General features: G+C 42.6%; 1 pseudogene; it reads left to right on the forward strand.

Moving 5' to 3' along the window:
• Positions 1–3240: 3240 nt before the first annotated feature.
• Positions 3241–3359, forward strand: LOC134898291 (5S ribosomal RNA; annotated as a pseudogene).
• Positions 3360–6653: the final 3294 nt, after the last annotated feature.

Below are 6653 nucleotides of genomic sequence, written 5' to 3' on the forward strand. Positions count from 1 at the left end.
TAGTGGAGCCCGGTGCTGGTTTTAGAAATACGGGGGACCCCTACTCTTTTTGTCCCCCGTATTTTTGGAACCAGGACCAGGCGCAGAGCCCGATGCTGGTTGCTTAAATATGGGGGAACCCCTGTCAATTTTTTCCCCATATTTCTGCAACCAGGATCGGCTCAAAGAGCCCGAGGCTGGTTATGCTTAGGAGGGGGGACCCCACGCAATTTTTTTTAAAGTTTTACAGTGTTTATTTAAAAAAAAAAAAAAATGAACCCCAGCACGGATCACACAGATCCGGCCGAGATTCATTTTGAAAAAGTCGGCAGTGTTTTGCTAATCACTGCCGTAAAAAACAGAAAAAAAAAACGAATGACATCGACATCGGAAAACCCGAAAAGGCAAAATACGGCAGCTTAGTAAATTAGTCGTAATAAATTCAAAAAGTTGCAATTTTACACTGTCGATGTCATTCGTGATTGAACTTTGACCTTTTTCCGAAAATTACGAATGTTAGTAAATATACCCCATTGTGTGTGTTATAGGCTTACCATACTATACCTTTAAACCAGGACACTCATGAATTACAGGTTCTATGGCTGATTAAATCAGGTAAAATTCAGGCTTGAATTAAGCCAGCCACAAAACATGTGTCCCAGTTTAAAGTGATAGTATGGTAGGCCTAGTATATACTGCAGGCATTCCCAACCGCGGTCCTCAAGGCACACCAACAGTGCAGGTTTTAGTGATATCCAGGCTGCAGCACAGATGGTTAAATCAAAATAACTGAGGTACTAATTAAGTCACCTGTGTTCAAGCATGGATATCACTAAAACCAGGACTGTTACTGTGCCTTGAGGACCGTGGTTGGGAAACACTGTGTTAGAGAGATCTGATCAGATCCCTCCCAGCATCCACACAAAGGGCAGCTCTTATCCTATATCAGAGGTTCTCAAATCGGTCCTCGGGGGCACACACAGTGCATGTTTTGCAGGTAACCCAGCAGGTGAACAGGTGTATTAATTACTCACTGACACATTTTAAAAGGTCCACAGGTGGAGCTAATTATTTCACTTGCGATTCTGTGAGGAGACCTGCACAACATGCACTGTGTGTGCCCCCGAGGACCAAGTTTAAGAACCTCTGTCCTATATGATAGTACAGTACAGTGCATCCAGAAAGTATTCACAGAGCTTCAGTTTTTCCACATTTTCTTATGTTACAGCCTTATTCCAAAATGGAATAAATTAATTTTTTCCCCTTTAAAATTCTACACACAATATCCCATAATGACAATGTGAAAAAAGTGTATTTTTTTTGCAAATTTATTAAAAATAAAAAACTAAGAAATCACATGTACATAAGTATTCACAGCCTCAGCCATGAAGCTCAAAATTGAGCTCACAAGCATCCTGTTTCCACTGATCATCCTTGAGATATTCATACAGCTTAATTGGAGTCCACCTGTGGTAAATTCAGTTGATTGGACATGATTTAGAAAGTCACACACCTGTCTATATAAGGTCCCACACTTGACAGTGCATGTCTGAGCACAAACCAAGCATGAAGTCAAAGGAATTGTCTGTAGACCTCTGAGACAGGATTGTCTCGAGGCACAAATCTGGGGAAGGGTACAGAAAAATATCTGCTGCTTTGAAGGTCCCAATGAGCACAGTGGCTTCCATCATCCGTAAATGGAAGACGTTCGGAGCCACCAGCACTCTTCCTAGAGCTGGTCATCTGTCTAAACTGAGCGATTTGGGGAGAAGGGCCCTAGTCAGGGAGCTGACCAAGAACCCGATGGTCACTCTGTCAGAGCTACAGCATTCCTCTGTGGAGAGAGGAGAACCTTCCAGAAGGACAATGATCTCTGCAGCAATCCACCAATCAGGCCTGTATGGTAGAGTAGCCAGATGGAAGCCACTCCTTATACCACTGTCAGACAGAAAAATCTAAAATTCTCGGGATTTTTCCGGTTTTGTGAAGCTAGGAAAAACCCGGCTTACATTTCCTAACCACCTTTCACACAGCACATTTAACCCGGATTATTCCCGGGTCGAGCCCTTTCAGACAGTACCTGTGTCAGCCCTGCAATAGACTTGTGTGTCATAAGAAATGGACTGTTTTTATGGCACACAGAGATGAGGTCATGAAAAGTGGGTGGTGACTGCTCACAGCATTGCATTAACCATGGCCAACGAGTTACTGCTGAGTATCCTGGAGTTCCTGAGTTCTTGCTGTTGTTTGCTGTTTCACACAGCAAATAAGAGCCTGATGCAGCTGCTTGCACTGTGCTACCTGGCACAGTCTTATGCCAAGAGGAGAAGGGAGCAATTTCTGGCAGAGAGGGCTAATACTCGACGGGGGTATTTGCGCAGGAGGAGAGCCCTGATTTTGGGCAGCATTACATCTACCCTGAGATTTACCAGCGCGACTAATCGATCGTTGTGGACCAGAGACCACAGGCATGGACAAGCTTTCTGGGCGACTGTGGAAGCTTATCAGCAAGAGAACTAGATGGCACACTTTCGGATGTTGCGTGGTACGTTTTACTGCCTGCTGGAACTTCTCACTCCAGCACTTACCAGGGAAAGCACCAACTACCGCAAGACTATCGAGCCGCGCAGGAGACTGGCAATTGTGTTGTGGATTGTGTTGCAATGTCGGGGGAATATCGCACCATCGCCTGCTTGTTTGGTGTTGGCATATCGACGGTGTGTGTGCTAGTGAGGGAAGTGACCCAGGCAGTGCTGGAAAACCTTTACCACCGCTTTATCTCCTTACAGCAAGGTGACCAGCTGAATAATACCATAAAAGGTTTCCTGCGACGTAAATATCCCCAATGTGCTGGAGACATAGATGGGACCCACATACCCATTATTGCCCCCAGAGACAACCCAGCCGATTACTCTAACCGAAAAGGCTGGCACTCCATCATCCTGCAGGCTGTAGTGGACCATAAGTATTGGTAAGTAGTATGGTGTGTTTTAATGTGAGTCATATGCTGGGCCCATGATGTGTATTGTTAAACACAGCTAATATGTATACTATTCAGTTTCACAGATGTCTTCATTGGCTGGCCAGGTTGTGCTCACGACTCCCAGGTATTTGGCAACTCTGAATTGTTCCAGATTGCATAGGAGAACCAACATGGCTGGTTGTTCCCTAGAGAGGTAAATATATCTCTTTTGATGGGTTATATTTTTCACAGCAGAATAATAATACAATACTCTCATTGGTATACAGATCACATAAATTCTCTACTATCATGCCACGCTGCCAATGCCCGATCTCATCCTATCTTGTAAGCCAAACAGCGTTGGGCTGGGTTAGTACCTGGAGAGGAGACTTCCTGTGAATACCTGGTGTTGTAGAGTAGGAATCATTTTCCTCTCTATGTGAGATGTGACACCAACAGCAGTATCACCATTGAATCTTTCTTATTTACTAATTCTTCCTTACTGCAGTTTAACGCCCAGTCTCTATTAAGAATGCCAAATTGATTTCTCACAAATATTTATAACGCCCGCTCTAATATATATTGTAAATGCCTGCACCTCTTGTTACCATATACGATAAAAGTGCGCTGTACATCGCAAAACACTGTATCCCGTAAGAGAAAACAATACACCCACACATTATCTGAGTTCCAAAGCTCATTGAAGTATATATTTGCTATTAAAAAGGGATATGGATTCAATATATATTACAAAGTACAGTATACCTATAGTTACATGGTTACACTCACACAGTAAGCAGTTAAAACATACAATTACATACAATTACATACAATTTCAGTTACATGCCAGCGATACAATTACCATATCTTTCTCATATAAATTTGTCCCTCCATATGACTCTCTCTCTCTCTCTCTCTCTCTGTAAAATCATGCAAGACCTCCATCTTCCTCTGAGACCAAAAAGCAAGTAGTTGACCTCCTGTGTGGTCAGCTTATGTCTCATCTAGTTTCTGGGGGAGGGGACTCATGATGAGTCACCAGTTCCTTTGTATATGGTAATCAGATTCAGCCTTGAAGACATCCAAAGGGATGGCATGAGTTCCCTGTCCACTGTAACATTCATTGTTCTAACAAAGTGATTTTAGCTTTTATACATGTAATCATAACTATTCGCTGCAATGTCCCCCAACTTCATAACAAGTATCAAAATAATCTACACATTAAGCTGGTTGTTTTAATAGTAAATATGACAGGTCTATCTTGCTTCGTTCAAATAATACACATTCATGACATTAATTCATTAGATAATTTTAAATCATCATGATGTCTGGCGCTTGATATTATTATAATTATGTACTGTATGAAATAAGTGTCGAATCCATCTCAGTGGCATGTCCGTGTAAATGCGTGTGTTACCATATATTGCTGTGCTCGCTGCGCATATTTTCAAGTATAGCGACTTAAATGTGTGTAGTTTGTATGTTCTCTTTATGTAATATTTTTTACTTTGACAGTCCACCCTTTGGCAGTAAACAATAACTGCCATCAATTATTAACATAAGAAACAAATATTTCATACCATAATCGGTGACCTAGACACAAGTATGTATGCATTTTGCAAATCAGACGCTTGACTATATTTGGGGAAGACAGGGAGGAGTACGAGACATCCTCTATATGTACTCGGCGGTCACGGGACCACTGGTTGGGTGTGGGACAACATTCAACCTATAGAGTATGCTGGGACAGTGCTTTGGCCTATAATGTCTGATTTGCGACGAACATTTCACACATACATGTACCTACATCTTTGTACACTGATGTTTGGATTCAATTGAGGTTCTGCTGGGTAGGTGAAGAAGACACAAACAAATCGTGACAGTGACATATAAAATTTTCGTGATCTACATATTCCTATCATTTTCTGAACATTGTTTCCATTTCTGGAACGTATGCTAGGTCTGTTTAATAATTGAACAAGGGTTATAAGTAGTGTCCTTCCTAAATAACGTAAACCTTCGGAGTTCGGGGAGAGCCACTCATAAACCTTTCTTCCACATATATTAATGAGCTCTTTATCTGCAATGTGTGAATAGCCATTGTCTGACTGTTCCTGATTACATCTGAACTCCATAACTACTAGAACTTGACCTTTCTCTGATTTTAACAAACTGATCGGCTAATCCTGGGATCCTATAAGGAAATCACTCCTTCCTACAGAACCAGTTCCAGTCCCACACTCGACTCCTCATAAAAAAAAACTCGCAAAAATAGAATATCCTGAAAGAAAATGTTTGTCAGCGGGAAAGAAAGAAAAGAGAAATAGAACAAAATAACTCTTGTTCATAACAAATCAATTACAATGACTGGTCTTTCTGCAGTCCATTAGTACGCTCAGGTAGTGTCCAACAGTGCCGCCTCTCAGTCTTCACGGAATAGAGTCTCTGGTGATACGAGGTTCTCTTTGCCTTGCTCTTTGAAAACACAGTTCACTTGGAACACACAGTTCACTTTGCTCTCCACCTTGCTCTTTGAACACACAGTTCACTTGGAACACACAGTTCACTTCAAACACACAGTTCACAAACTCGATGAATGTGAGCAATAAACTACTTTGTCACGAGTTCTCTCCGGGTCAGCGACCTTCTTGCAGTGGGACAAGTGGACCCAAGTCTTTCTTTCGGCGACCTTTAGTGCTGTCAACAAATCTTGGTATGGTCCTTCCCACCTGTCTATTAGGCAACCTGAGCGTAAGGGCAATCACACAGTCTCTTGGTTCATAATCAATACAGTTAGCATTTGGCATACCAGCAATCAACAGTTTCAAGTTCTTTTGTCAGGTTCTCAAATGCTGGCTCATCTCAACAAGGTACTGTACTGTCATGTCAAAGTCAGAAAAATGTCTCAATGCACGTTGCCATATTTGCACCGCACACTGGTCCGCGCTGCGCGTGCATGCGCTCTCCCGTGGATTCGCATACCCGCAATAACGTGCACTCGCAGGCGCGGTATGCGTATTTACGGTAGAGTTTATGTAGTCGTAGCGTGCGACTCATTCGTTACAAATGTTCACAATTAATGTAGTTTATAGATCATGGTCCCTTTGATAGATTCTGAAAGTTTGATTAAAATACAATGTCCCAGAGCTGAGGAATCCCTCTTTATATCGTACAAAGGGTCTAACAGGAATCATACAGCAGTGTTTGGTACCCATCGGAAGAGTATTTAATTAGCAATATTCCGGTGTTGGTTTGGAGCGTATTAATCGCTCGTGCGAATAGTTATGGACATAAGAAGTTTATGTCCATTTCTATTATTTACACATACTCAGGTATGCGGCGGGAAACCCAGTTTCCCACCCACCTGAGCTGTTGGAAATCGTCACAGCCCACCTGTATGAATCACCCTATGACCTTTTGTTATGATACAGGGCCGAATTCCTTCGGCCAATGGACAATGGGATTGTAGGACCAGGAGATTGCATTGTGTGTGGGGCATAAATAGGCAGGCCGACCACATCCAGCTCTCACTCTCTCATCAACGGTTATCTGCTGATAGCCGGGAGCTGGATATCGAGGCGCAGGCGATCATACCCTTTGTGCGTAAGTTTCTCTCCGTTATCATTGTCTTTCTGTGAGCCAATTTCTCTCATCTCATCTCTCTCTCTCTCTCTCTCTCTCTCTCTCTGTTCTGTTCTCTCATATCTCCCCT

This window comes from Pseudophryne corroboree, chromosome 3 (assembly GCF_028390025.1).
Source record: "Pseudophryne corroboree isolate aPseCor3 chromosome 3, aPseCor3.hap2, whole genome shotgun sequence".
NCBI classification, from domain to species: Eukaryota; Metazoa; Chordata; class Amphibia; order Anura; family Myobatrachidae; genus Pseudophryne; species Pseudophryne corroboree.